We start from the raw sequence: 14,204 nt of genomic DNA, 5'->3' as shown, positions 1-14,204 counted from the left end.
GAGTCTATGACCAGTATTCTACCTTTAATACTCGCCTTCCCCAATTGAACAGCCTCAAAGGTGAAGTTATCAATATCTCACAGGCAGGGAAGGTTGCGGCATTGCCTTTCAGATATTTCAAGACTACAAACTTTAGGATTCTCAGCTATCATGGGAATGTTATACCATTATAGCTGGTAGATTTTTTAGGTTGGAAAGTTTGCTTAATGTCTGATGGTTTGAGATAAGGTCAGCATATATTCTCAGATAAAAGTACTTAATTAATCCAGATGATATTTACTGAATCAGCCACAATGGCTTGGTTCCTACATAAAAACTAAAAAAAAAAAAAAATCAAATGACCTATTTTGTGATTTAATCCAGTAGATAAACCTATTTTCACATATCAGTGTTTTGCAACATTTGCAGCCTTAAAACCTAGATTTCACTCCCACCAGCAATGTGGTTCTAATTTATGAAGTGCTTAAAATTACCTTAGAATTGTTTAACTTCAGTTGCCAAATGCCAACTCAAAGAGAAAGTGCCTAAAGATAACGCAAAGACTAGGTTAGATTTTTGTGAAAAACAGTTCTAGATCAAAATGTTTACTTGATTTTGATTTATGTGCGATGTGTGAAGCAGGCCATTATGACTTTTTCAGTAAACCACAGTCAGGAGAAAGTATGTCTAAAAGTCATGAATGAATTCAGTATGTGTGTGTGTGTGTGTGTGTGTGTATGTATGTGTGTATGTGTGTGTGTGTGTGTGTATATATATGTGTATGTGTATGTGTATGTGTATGTGTATGTGTACGTGTATGTATGTATGTATGTATGTATGTATGTATGTATGTATGTATATATATATATATATACACTTAAAGTCACAACCCCTGGTATGCCCAAGTATGGGCTAGCTGATGAGAGCTAAATAGCTTGAAATAGATCTATACTAGTCTCCCTTTATTTATTTATCAGCATAAATATAACATACATACATACATACATACATACATACATACATACATACATACATACATATATATATATATATATATATATATATATATATATATATATAAAGATTTTTACAACCCCTGGTAAGCCCCAATTATGGGAGGAAGCTAACTGCTTCCATCATCTGTCAATCGGCTCGTCACAAGACTCCATCACGACAGAAACCCAATATTTTTACTGTTGCCTTTGTTAAAAAAAAAAGTAAAACAAACAAACAAACACACACACACACACACACACACATACATACATACATACATACATATATATTCGTAGATTTTCATGGATGTAGGTCTTTAAAGTCTTTAAGCCGAAAAAACCAGCCTGAGGATGGCGAGTGAGATTGCCAAAACAATCTCAATCTTACACAGGAAAAGACTCGATACAAGACCAGCGCACACACACACACACACACACACACACACACACAAACACACAAACACACACACTGTAAAAATATACAGTTTTTCTGTATGTTGCAGAGCCCGGCAATTTAATGGATGGCAGTCAATGGAATGGGGTGTGGATAAAATTATTGCCCTATTTTGGGAGAATTCGTTAAGGGCAAAATAGGCACCCAGTCAGCTCATTTTAGAGACTTGAGTTTTTAAAACTCTTCTTAAATCATCTCTTCTCCCAACTCTTTCACACTGACCAAAACAGTTGGCCTCATTCCATCCAAGGATGCTATGACCACCAAAATGGTACTGGCTGAGGTGATGAGGACATCTGGTGCAGGTTACAACCCTATGGTAAGGACTATTAATCTTGCTAAAGAATTTTCCACTGTTGCTGAATTATAATTCCCAGTTTTCTTTCAGTTATGTCATACCATAAGCCAGCCTTTATATGGAAGACCGGCTGAATGGTTTTTAAAAGTTTAATCCAGAAATAAATAAAAATACCTTGCCTTGTATTCTTTTTTTTTTGTTTTGCTTCTGATATAAAATAAAGTAACTACTATTGTAAAGGTTAATGAACAGGAGATCTGCTGTGCACGAACATATACCAGTCTCTGAATTTTTTTTGCTGCAAATCGATTTAATAAAACAAAGTGAAGCTTTGTGTGAACAGCCTCAAGGGATATGGATTGTATTGTTCGTTAAAGAAAATCAATCCACCAGCATTGGTTTGCAATTTTGAAAAGCCCTGTTTGGTCCAGTTCTTACAAAAGTAATGAATGGGGTATAATGAATCAGTTACCTTATCAACGGTGGACTGATGCCAGAAACCTGAAAATAAGATTGAACTTAAAAACAAAAGAGAAATAAAGCTGAAATGTGTTGGTATGTACATGCTTTGAAGTTAATAGTTTGATATTTTATTACCAATGTCTGCTTATACACTTTTTTCATTTTCTTCAGGCTCAATGTTCATTCTTCTTTTTTTTCCGTCAAGATACCCTCTGCACTATTAAGATATTTTCTGGTACATTTATTACAAAGTAAAATGCACATCTTTTATCAGGTGCTGAAAATAAGAACCTGTTATTTTATGGCTTGGTCTAGGACTCCTGTAGACCATGAAAAAAAGAGGCATTTGTGGTAACACATCGCTGAAGGCAATGTGTATCTTGCTTCTCTACTTGTAAAAGTCTGAAATATGAACTAATTCCCATTGTTTAGCAGAGATTTTGGATGGAGAATGGAAAGATTTTGAGATTTCTTTGGGAAAGGTGGTCTGTACAGTTTTGCTTTTTAGAAATGTGTGAATATAATGAAACAATGATGCAAATATTTACTTGCCTATCAGCTGCTGTTGCCAGTGGTAAGCAGACATTGTAGGTTTTGAATCTCTGAAAAACTGCAGTTTAGCTAAGAAAAGTTCTTTGTGAATTGGCCCTTGGGTCTCTTTTTCCTTCTTTCCAAACTAGCTGTTAAAGTTTTAGACTGTGTTTGTTCAGAAACATTTGTTTTCAATACCCAAAGTGAAAAAAAATGTAGAACATGCAATTTTAAGTGGTTTACCTAATGTACCTTCCTACTGCTTGCTAGTGTGGCTGTACATAGGAGTGGGAGTAGGAGTAGGAGTAGAAGGGATTTTTGGAAAAAAAAATAAGTCAAAGTGCAGCAGACTTCAACTCTGTCTGGGGAATTGAAAGAAAACACATCTGGATGACATCAGGGTAGGCAATCTGCTATAGATTAAACATGCTGAACAGTAGATTCTGGGGGAAAAAATCAAGAACGTAGGAAGAACATTTACTGATAACAAGAAAAAACCAATTGTGCATTTACAACACTTAGTTTTTCATCTGAGAAATCATTTCTCTCATTACTGTACATACAACAGAAAGCTTGTCTCTGTATATTCTTTGCAATAACTTGTCTTGTATCAGCTCCTAATGCAGAATATGTGAATGAGCTGCTCATAAGCAATTTCATTTTTAAAAAAACCTACAAAAACACATGCATATTTGAATATTGTTTTAATTTTACAGTGGAGATGATTGCATGTATTTGAGAATAGTTGTAACTCCTAATACGTTCAGCCACATTAACTGGCTGAAAGAGAAACAGCTATTAGGACAATAGTGAGGGAGAGAAGGATGATACTATTTTGTATTTCTGGGTAATGTGCATATATTATTTAAATATATTTGTATATTCAAGGTTAGGATACAACAAATAAAGGTATTTTTTTAGCAACAAAAATAATGTTATGCAAAAAAAAACACACTTAGTTTCTGTACCATAGTTTCACACTGTATGGCAGGGGTGTCAAATTCGATTTCATTGAGGACTGCATCAGGGTTGTGTTGGACATCGGGGGGCTGAGGTGGGCATGGCCAGCTCAACATTACTTGTGTTCGGGGCACCTGTAGTAGCCTGAGTGCTCTGCCAGCGAAAACAGAGCTCAGGGGGCTGCGTGCAGCCTTCGCACACTCTGTTTCTGACTGCAACGGCCTCCTGCAATCCAGTGCCAGTGAAAATGAATGCAACCCTCCCGAGCTCTGTTTTCAGGGCTAGTCCTTCACTGTTTCCAGGGTGGCTCTATGGACCAGAGCTAAGCCCCCTGTAGTCCGGATCCTGCCCCTAGGCCTTGAGTTTGATACCCCTGCTGTATAGCCTTTAGACATTAACTAAAAACTTTGCAGAACATAGTATTGGGAGAAATGCTATTATATTTCTATAACATTAAGGCAAATTGTTTATACAAATAAAGATATTACATTAGAAAGTGGCAAGATGTTCAGTTACCTATATAGTTGTACCTGTGTCCTGATTTATTGTACAAATCCAACATTCATAGCTGGACAATACTTTATTGGGTTCAACCAATTCAACCAACATGGGGCAAAATAATACATATTCTTTCACATTTATACACTTGAAACTTTAAGGCTTGCTAGGGTGGAGGTGCTGAGTATATGCCAGAAGCACAAGAACTTAAGCAAAACCTGTTTGTCTAGATTGTTCAGGTTGAATATGGATAGTTTTCAGGGCTGTGGGGATGGGAGGCTAGGGTTGGGAGAGGGATCCAAATAGGAATGACAGACATGGGAAGGAATGGAGGGAGACAGAGTGATCTACTCTTGGGGAAGATGGCCCCGATGTTTAAAATTGGTACTACATACTGTCCCCTCTGATCAACCAATATATTATCCCAATGTTACACCATTTATTCTGTGAGCTGTGCTGGCTCCATGTTTTTCTCTAGGTTGAATTCAAGGGCTACTTCTTACTTTTAAAGCCCTACTTGACACTGATTATTTGCAAGACTGCCTCTCCCTAAGAATAGCTGCCTGCTCCATTAGATCAGGTGGAGTGAGCATGCTCAAAGGTTTGCTCCCCAAATATTGTCAACTAGTGGAACCTCAGAAGAGTGCCTGTTCTGGTTGACAGGAAGTTCTTCAACTGGACAGACGTGGGGGGGGGGGCTCTCAAGAGCCTCACATGAACTCTGTCTGACAAACCAACTTTGAGGTCTGTTTGGACTGGAACCCCCTCCTGGAGAGGGGGCAAAGAGTACAGCATCTCATTAGACCCAGGGTGAGGCAACAGAGCCCTCGCAGGTCGGAGATTTTTCTTTTGAATCGGAGTCGGGACGACAGCCTATAAATATGACTGACAAGATGCTGAACTTCTTGTCAAAGCAAAAGGAACAACAGGAGAGTTGGAAGAGTTGACGGCTGGTAAGATAATTTATCTAACCCACAGCCATAATCAAACCTGGAAAAGGCAAAGAAATCTTGAGAACCTAAATAATATTGATGGTCAGATCAGGACTTTTCCAAAAAGAAAGAAAGAGAGAAAGGGAAAATGGAGAATTGAAACACCAGCTCCCCCCAAAAGTTATTTACCGGAAACAATTTTTGGACAGAAAGGAGGAAGCAGAGAAATGACAAACCCACTCAAATATAAATTTTAAACTTAGTTTTGGATTTGAAAAATGAACCAAACACTTTGAAAGATGTATTCTGTTTGAACTTTTTCCAATTGATAAATCTTAACTCCAAAAAAAGAGCACTTCTTCTTACTGATAACTGATGGCCTAACTTGACTTTGCGGGAGGTTTTAATTAACTAACTGCCATAAATCAGAACTTTGAAAACTAGGATCACTGATCGCAATCCTGTTTTTTAAGTGATATATTGTGAGCAGCTACAAGAGACCAGACCAGGTAAGGGAAAGAATAACAACAGAATAATAACGGTACCCAAACTGGGAAATACAAAGGGTTTTTTTGTTTTGTTTTGCTTTCTTCTTCTCCTTCCTTTTCTTCACTCGGCAAAAGAGGAAGATGGCCCCAGATTATCTTCCGGTTTGAATATAAGTTGGTCCAGAGTCTCGAAGTGGGATTTGTATAACTAACTGCAATTTTGGATCTGGATATTAAGGTAGAACAAAAGACTAAGATGGCCACCATTGTTTTTCCCCATAGCAATTGAAGCAGACAAACTTAAGGTGGAACAGAACTCTGAAATAAGAACTGCATAACCATATAATTAACTGTAACTTTGGAACTGGACATCATGGAAAACTGGGAATTTGAAGAACTATGTGGAATTTTAAAGAATATACATAAATCAGTAAAATCAAGTCTAATTAGAATTTTGAATCCAGAGAAGCAGATAGCTATAGAAGAACTTAAAGAAGAAGGGGGGGGGGCGAGACATTGACGGGGTAGAAGCAGAGGGAAATAAAAAGCAGACAAAAAACTCCTTTGGTCCCGGCAATGGCGTAGGGAAAATGGTGAAAAGGGGAGGTGTCCCAACAAAAGGGAAAAGAAAGCAGATAAAAGTGATCTTGGAGGCTGTTAGTGGTAGAAGGAAAATTGAAGCAGGAGGTTACCCCCCAACAGAGGAATATAAATTATTCCTTTGGTCACCTGGGGAAATTTGAAGGGAGTGGATGTCTTAAAATAAAGAAAAGGGAGAAGGCAAGGAACAGAGAAGTGGGACAAAGACTTACCAGGAAAAAAACAGACAATTAGAAACTACTACATGGGAAAATATAAAGTTAAGATAAGGGCTTATTCCTAAGTATGATAATAAAATGGAGTTGCTATCTGGTTGACCATGATAATGGAAAGATAACTAAATAAAAGTTAAAATATATGGAATATGGATAAATATGAAACTGATATGGGAAGCTTGTAAAGCAGAGGTTTGTGATTTATCTTTTTAACATGATAATCAAATTGAGGTTGTGAATTGAGTGAATATGACAATAGGAGGACACTAAGCATGGGTCAAAATCTATATAACATGGACATATATAGAACCTTTAAGATGATGGACAAAGTGAGATGTTTACTGCTTGTTACTTACATAATACATTAAAGGAAGTGTAACAAACATTGAACAACGAAGATTGCCATCTAGAGATAATTAAGGGTAATTAATCCAGGTATTGAAAAATTGAGAGGGGACATGAAATATATCTACAATGGGAAACTATTGTGATTAAAAGACAGAATCACAAATTGGGGGCATGTAAGGATGTATAACTATATAAAGATAACGAAGAGACTAGCTGGGAATTGTAACAAGGTCTTCAGCTCAACCAAAATTAGGTTGGGGGGAGGGAGTTAAAAGCACAATGACTACATATGTATACTTTTCTGTTATATCACTTTTTTATTAAAAAGAGGAGAAAAATTAATTATTATATTGAAAAGAATATAATATTATCAACATAAAAGGACGCTTGCTCAGAAGCTGAAATACACCAAGTAAATGAGATGAAGAGTAGGAAGTAGAGGAGAAAGATAAGGGAAGAGAGAGGGATAGGAGAGAGGGCAAAGGGGGGAGGGGAGGAGAGAATGTAGAGTGGTAAGGGCAGGGAGGAGAAATACAGAGGAAGGGGAAGTTGAGAAGAGGACAGAGGGAAGAAAGGAGGTAGGGAGGGAGGAGGAGAGAGGGAGAAGAAAGTGATGGATAAAGTACAGTTATGGTGTATGGAGAGCAGAAGAGCCAATAATTGGTTTTTGGGAGTTGTTGGTAAGATGAATTGATATAAACATTAACAATACAATATAATATTGATTATGTAATAGTATACATGTGATTATATGTTATGAAAATGAAAAAAACAAAAAAAACTTTAATTAGAAAAAAAAAGAAAGAGTACCTGTTCTGTGGCTGCCCCAACCTTGGGGAATACCACCATGCAATTAAAGAGATCCCACCCCTCCAGCTTTTCAAAAGACCCTTAACGCCTGGCTTTTAACTGAAACATGTGATTGAATGGATAGAAGTCAGGGGAAGTGGGTAGCTGAGCTTGCTTGGAACATCCCAAGGGGACAATTAAGGTTTAGAGCTTTGTTTTATTATTTTATTGCTTTTACTGTTTTAGGATTGCTTTAGTTACTGGTTTTAGTGTTGTTATGAGCCAGTCCAGAGTTGCTTAAACAGGCAGCCAATAAATCTTATAAAGTTACCTAAAATGCTTTGTAGGGTAAGGTGATACAAAACAGCTTATCATCTCAACTTAGTATATATGGCTTGGCTGTTAACCTACCTCCCAGTCTTAGCTACTATTTTTAGACATACATGATGAAGATAATTATTCCCAGTTTCTTAATTAACAGAACACAGACTTGATTGCTGCATGTTTATGACATCTAATTCCAAGGCTAGATGGTTTCTCCCAATGGCTTCATATTTTATTAATTACATTGGTGATAATTACATGAAATCCTAGCAAATGAAAATTCTACTTCCCTTGAGTCATGCCAGCTTTGTTGGCAACAGTATGAAAACAGTTTGCCATTGCCTTCTTCTGAAAGATTTATTGTCTTGATTTTCCAGTTCAGTCCACACCCCTGAGATATTTTTGTGGTTTTTAGCTCAAACATTAACTAGATATGAAACTACACAGCTTTTTCAAGGTCAGCCGAGTTTGATTAAGTGCTGCTACAGTTCGGTCATCAAAATAAAATGAAAAGATAATGGTCAAAAAGAAAGCTAAACACCCTTGAATCCTTTTCAAAGAGTCATTATGGTGGTCTTACTGTCTCATTTTTTTTAATGTTATTCATTCTTAGTGAACTCCAAATGAAGTTTACTCCCTGGGCCACTAAAAGAACACATAGACCAGAGCCAGAATGGAAGGTAGTTCAAATAGTGGTTTCTTCCAGATCAAATGGTTCTGGTGGTGCAGTGGTTAGAATGCAGTACTGCAGGCTACTTCTGCTGACTGCCAGCTGACTGCAATTTAGCAGTTCAAATCTCACCAGGCTCAAGGTTGACTCAATCTTCCATCCTTCCGAGGTGGATAAAATGGTCACATGATCAGCATTTGCAACTTTCTCCCAGCGAGCTTCTGACAAGCAAAGTCAATAGGGAATGCTGGATTCACTTACTAGCTGCAGTGATTTGCTTAACAACCACAATAATTCCTTAACTGTGGCAAAAGTAGTAATTGGCATGCCTCTTTTAACAGCCACATTGCTTAGCAATGGAAATTTTGATCCCAGTTTTGATCATACGTCAAAAAACTACCTACATATCACATTCAGCAACTGTTTTTCTGACTAATGCAATGTCTACATTTCTAAATTTCTTCTACCTTTCCTTTTATTATTCCTCCCCTCCCCTCTATTTATAATGTATAGATACTCCTTTCTCAGGATAATACTCCATGTATTTTACCTGAGCTCATGCAGTAATTTATAGAATTTAAGAGATTCAAGAACTCTTTTGGGGTTTTGTTGTAATAAGTTAATATATCTATCCCTTGCAAACTCTTATGAGAGGCAAGAGATAGGAGTGCTCATGGTAATAGGTAAATGAATGGTAGGTTCAACCATCCCACCTAGAACAGTTTTGAAAATTGTAATGGAAAGAAATCTATTGAAAACACGAAAAAATGCAATCTTTTGTGTCTCTTGGGGAAGCCATTACCTACACACTCTTACCTGGGAGTAATTGCATCCAATGGAATGAGTCTCATGAGTGGTATATACACTTCTTTGAAATTCCTTTTAGTGTAGCTGTGATAATTTGTTTTGAGAGTGCATATTATCTCAGATAGAATACTGTTAAGAGAGTTCAGTATTATATCTCATTATAGATGGGTAGCTAAAATCGAGTTATTTCCGAAAGCCAATTTCACAAAACAAGTGCATTTGATGTTTGGGTGTTTGGATCTTTGGATTAAAAAAAAATTACTCATCATAGTAAGAAGAGGAGCCAGGTATGGTTATGCCCTGTTTTAGAGAAAGCCTGAGCTGATAGTGTTGACATAGTCAGACTTTGGCTGCTTTCTCATAATATGCTAATCCACCAACCATAGTTAACAAAATACACTGTTTATTGGCATATCATCTGCCAAGTCAAAACAAACCCCATCATGTTTTGACACAAACTGCATCCTAGGGGCTACTTTTATTTTTCCATAGTTCCAAGAAAGACATCAGTAACACGTTCTTGATTTAATATGATTGTCATAAGACATACTTAAGACACATGCATTGCTTGGCTTTAGCTTGATCATTCTGGCTTGTAGCTTGGTTATTATGGTTATAAGCAAACCACATTTATGGTTTAAATGTGTTGTGTGAGTACAGCCAGAGACATGTTCTTCCTCATGTGAACTGGGCGAAATTAGAAATTTACTGGGTCTATTGATAGGCATCAAGCAGAGGTGCTGGTAGTATTCTAGTAAACCAACTCTGCTCACAGGGGAATGAAAGCTGGGGGCTATACAAAAGATGAGGTAAATGTCCTAGGGGAAGCATGGTTGCTAAGCAACTAGGAAAGGTAGAGACTGCTTATTGTTGAGGCAAGAACCTCTACTGCTATTTGCATACCAGGGCATTGTGTCTTCCTGGTTAGTAAATGACCTTAATTCAGTAGATATATTTCTTAAAGATATGTAAGATGACAGGCTTTTTTTAAAAAAAAAAAGACTTAAGGTGTGAAATTTATGATCACCTGACCTGGGTAGGCTGGAGGTGTGGCATAAATTTGGAGTCCTCCCCAAAATGCATCATAGAGGTCTCTATTGCTGAATTTGTATATCATGACTTTTTGACTTAATGTAGTATATGAACTCAACTCAACCATAGCAATTTTCAATCCATGATATTACAGTGAATTAGGTCACTGTTAGTTTTTCATATAAAAATGGTTAATAAAACAATGATTTAATGGAATGTGAACCAGTTTGTCTTCATATTTCTAAATGGTTATGCTTTAAAAATGCTGAGGTATCTTTACAGAGGATATATAATATAGACAATTGGATGTGTTTACACTAATGATCATTACTTACTGAGAACTCTGAACTATTATTATAAAACTTTTTCTTGAATTAGAGTTCAGAATCGCCCTTAGAGAATTTCAGAAATAATGTCACACTAAAATGTGAACAGTACTGCCAACATTGTCCCTGGAACACTTGCTATGAAAGATCTCAGCAAAGATACTTTTAGAGTGGGTTGTGATGCCCTTAATTTAAGAAGGCTACACACCAAATGTTAAGGAAATGTTAGTGTTTCCAAGAATGTAGACAGGCAATCCTAATACTAGGAGGTTCTTTTAAAATGATGAACATTAAATTATTCCAAAGCTTAGCATCATAGGAGTTAAAGGGATTTGGCATTTAAATATATATTTGGTTAATTGAGGACAGTTTTACTGAAAATAATTTTAAAATTCAGTAGATCAAACTAAAGCTTGACTTGATTTAATAAAAATTCATTTTTAAAATACTACATGTACACACAACACAGATGGAAATAGGCAACCTTTTGGAGACAGTACTGTGCCTTTTCAGCAATAGAAAGACCAAAGGTGGAATCTGACAGGTGAGAGTGAAATGAGGCAGTTTTAAGAACAAAACAAAATAATATTAATAAAAAAAATACTGGAATGTATACTATTTGAGCTTTGTGGTGATATGTTGGATTGTTGAGTGGGAGCCTTTAGAATTTAATGAAGATTAATTTATTTGTCCTGAGTCTTTTTAGTTGATATTGGGAGCAATGTAGTCAGTCTCATTACTATGGTTAGTAATGGAAGGGGGAAGAATTGAATGGGAGATTAGAAATCAGCTGAGAACTAAGGTTACTGAACATTCAGAATAACTCAGTCTAAAAAGTTCATTATTTTATGACTCAGTGCGTGCCAATTTAACTCACTTTATTTGAGCTGAGTAATTAGGAATTAGCATGTCTTGGTTGGGTTTTCAAAATACATTTAACCTATAAAGAAAGCATGGCTAACAAACCATAATGGCCAAGCCAAAGCAAAACAATGCACATGTCTTAGTGTGTCCTGTAAATCATCAAATTCCACCAAGAGTTTAAAACTTTATATAGAAGCAATCATCAGTTCAGTCATCATGATAAACATTCTGTATGAACACAATCTACATTTCATGTTCATTATTTTTTCAGATTCCTTTTATAATTGTTTAAACTAGTTTGCCCTCTGATATGTTGGGAACTCCGTTCTAAAGCCAGTCCAAAATTTAAAACAAGAGCAGTAACAAAAACCCATTTTGATTGATGGTTCAAGCATCATATTTAGTCATAACAAAACTTCATTTGATTTGGGTTTATAGTCATGAACCCAGCCATAATTGTATCTAAAACAGGGGTAGTCAACCTTTTTATACCTACCGCCCACTTTTGTATCTCTGTTAGTAGTAAAATTTTCTAACTGCCCACCGGTTCCACAGTAATGGTGATTTACAAGTAGGGAAGTAACTTTACTTTATAAAATTTATAAAGCAGAGTTACAGCAAACCCCTACCGCCCACCATGAAAGCTGGAACGCCCACTAGTGGGGTGGTAGGGACCAGGTTGACTTCCTCTGATCTAAAACATTGCTTTTGGTTCATTGTGCTGCCAGAATCAGCCAATTGTAGTTTATTCATCAAACAAAAGTTTGCAAACCATATGTTTGAACTCAGTCACTGCATGAGGGAAAAGACTTAGTTTCAGAACCAACACCTGGTGAAGAATAATTAGTTTCTTCCCATACACCACTTCCTGGGTATTTACTATAATGTCAGAATAAATCTTGAGGGGTATATGTGTATCACTGCAATCAGTGGAAATTATATCTTCTTTGACTTTGTGTTTTGAGGATAAGTAGCACGTGTTGGATGCTCAGAACACATTATGAATTCTGCTTATTTACTGTTTCTTCTACCAGCAGTTTCCCAGGATGTCATTTTTTTTAGTATGATACTTCCTCTTGTCTTTCTGAATTTAAGCATGCATACATAGCAACTGTCACAACCTAAATCCTCTTGTCTGAAATGGTATAAGGTTTGTCTGAAACGGTATACGGTTTCCTGTCTAGGCAGGGGATTGGACTAGAAGACCTCCAAGGTCCCTTCCATTCTATTCTATTCTTGGTCTGAAAGATAGTAAATTTTGGTCATTGTCTCCCAGTAATTTATGTCCTAACAGAGAACTTGAATGTGGATCTCTCCAGTTCTATCCAATATTTAATTACTATCCTAAACTTTGTTCTGGAGAAACCTAAAAATACATATAGAGACTGTTCAAAAAGGAATGACAAAGAACTTTAGGGTTGTTTTTATCACAACACCAGAGAGACTAGAAGAGCAGAACTTCACCTTGTGCTACTTCACTCTATTACTATTGTTTAAGGCAATGTTCCTCAGACTTTTACAAGAACTATGAAATATGGGAAGTATCCAGTTAAATGTTCCTGTATTTTCATGTTGGAAATTCACAGTTTGACAAATAAAATAATGTTAATAATTGCATTGGTATACACCTTGCCAGTCCCTCAGTTTTAAGGTCTTTGTTAAACTAATTTTGATGCATAATTTAATCCAAAATTAAGTATTGATTTATCATTTAAATCATTTATATAAGCTAAGTATAGCCAAGAGTTGAGTATAATCCAACAAAAGTATATGTACTTTAAAAAATATATTAAAAAACCCATAATGCAAGTGTGAAAGCAGCTCCACACTCCATCCCACCATCTCTCAGCTTGCCTGCAGCCCACATGGTGCGTCGGGATCATCTCCAGTGCGTCGGGATCGCCCTGTGCCTCTCCCTCCATCTGCTGTTGGACAGGTAATCAACTGACCTGTGCTCCACGGGCTATGCAGCCCAAGAGTGCATTGACAAGGGACCAGTGTGCTGCAGCTGCTGCCAGACACCGTTGGCCCCTGCGCACTCATTGTCTCTTCTGTGAGTGCCAGGGCAGAGGTGGGTTCCTACCAGTTCGCACCAGTTTGGTGGAACCGGTTTGCCAAATCTACTGAACCGGTTAGAAGAGGTTCCACCAGTGGACCCAGAAAGCAGGCCACACCTACAGAAGAGGTTCCAAAAATTTTTGAAACCCACCACTGACACACACACACACACACACACACACACACACACAGAGAGACAGACAGACAAACAGACAGACAGACAGACAGACAGACTCACACAGAGAGAGAAAGAGAAAGAGAAAGAAAGGAAGAAATAAATAAAGAAAAAAGAAAGAAAAAGTGAGAGAGAGATGAAAGAAAAAAAGGAAAAAGGGACAGACAGACAAAAGGAAGGAAAGAGAGAGAGAGAAAGAAAACACATGGCCGGCAAGCCACTCCCACCAGGTCACATGGCTGGCAAGCCACTCCCACAAAGGAGGCCACACCCACAGAGTAGGCTTGAAATTTTTTGAAACCCACCACTGTGCCAGGGGGTGGGGCAACCAACCATGCTGATCAACCTGATATCACGTTTCCCTGAAAATAAGCCCTAATATGTCTTTTGGAGCAATAA

The 14,204-nt window shown here is 37.2% G+C and overlaps 1 protein-coding gene across 18 annotated transcripts in view; it reads left to right on the top strand.

Moving 5' to 3' along the window:
• Positions 1–14,204, top strand: part of EPB41L1 (erythrocyte membrane protein band 4.1 like 1) — a 199,289-nt gene that overhangs the window by 50,363 nt on the left and 134,722 nt on the right. The window contains exon 4 of one of the 18 annotated variants that reach the window (XM_032217420.1): positions 1,659–1,747. The exons of the other annotated variants lie outside the window; for them this stretch is intronic. The gene's annotated coding sequence lies outside the window, so the exon portion shown is untranslated. The remainder of the gene's footprint in view (positions 1–1,658; positions 1,748–14,204) is intronic. 18 annotated transcript variants of the gene reach the window in all.

This window comes from Thamnophis elegans, chromosome 5 (assembly GCF_009769535.1).
Source record: "Thamnophis elegans isolate rThaEle1 chromosome 5, rThaEle1.pri, whole genome shotgun sequence".
In the NCBI taxonomy this organism is placed as follows: Eukaryota; Metazoa; Chordata; class Lepidosauria; order Squamata; family Colubridae; genus Thamnophis; species Thamnophis elegans.
Note: the sequence above shows the minus strand (reverse complement) of the source record. Positions and strands in the feature narration are given on the sequence as shown.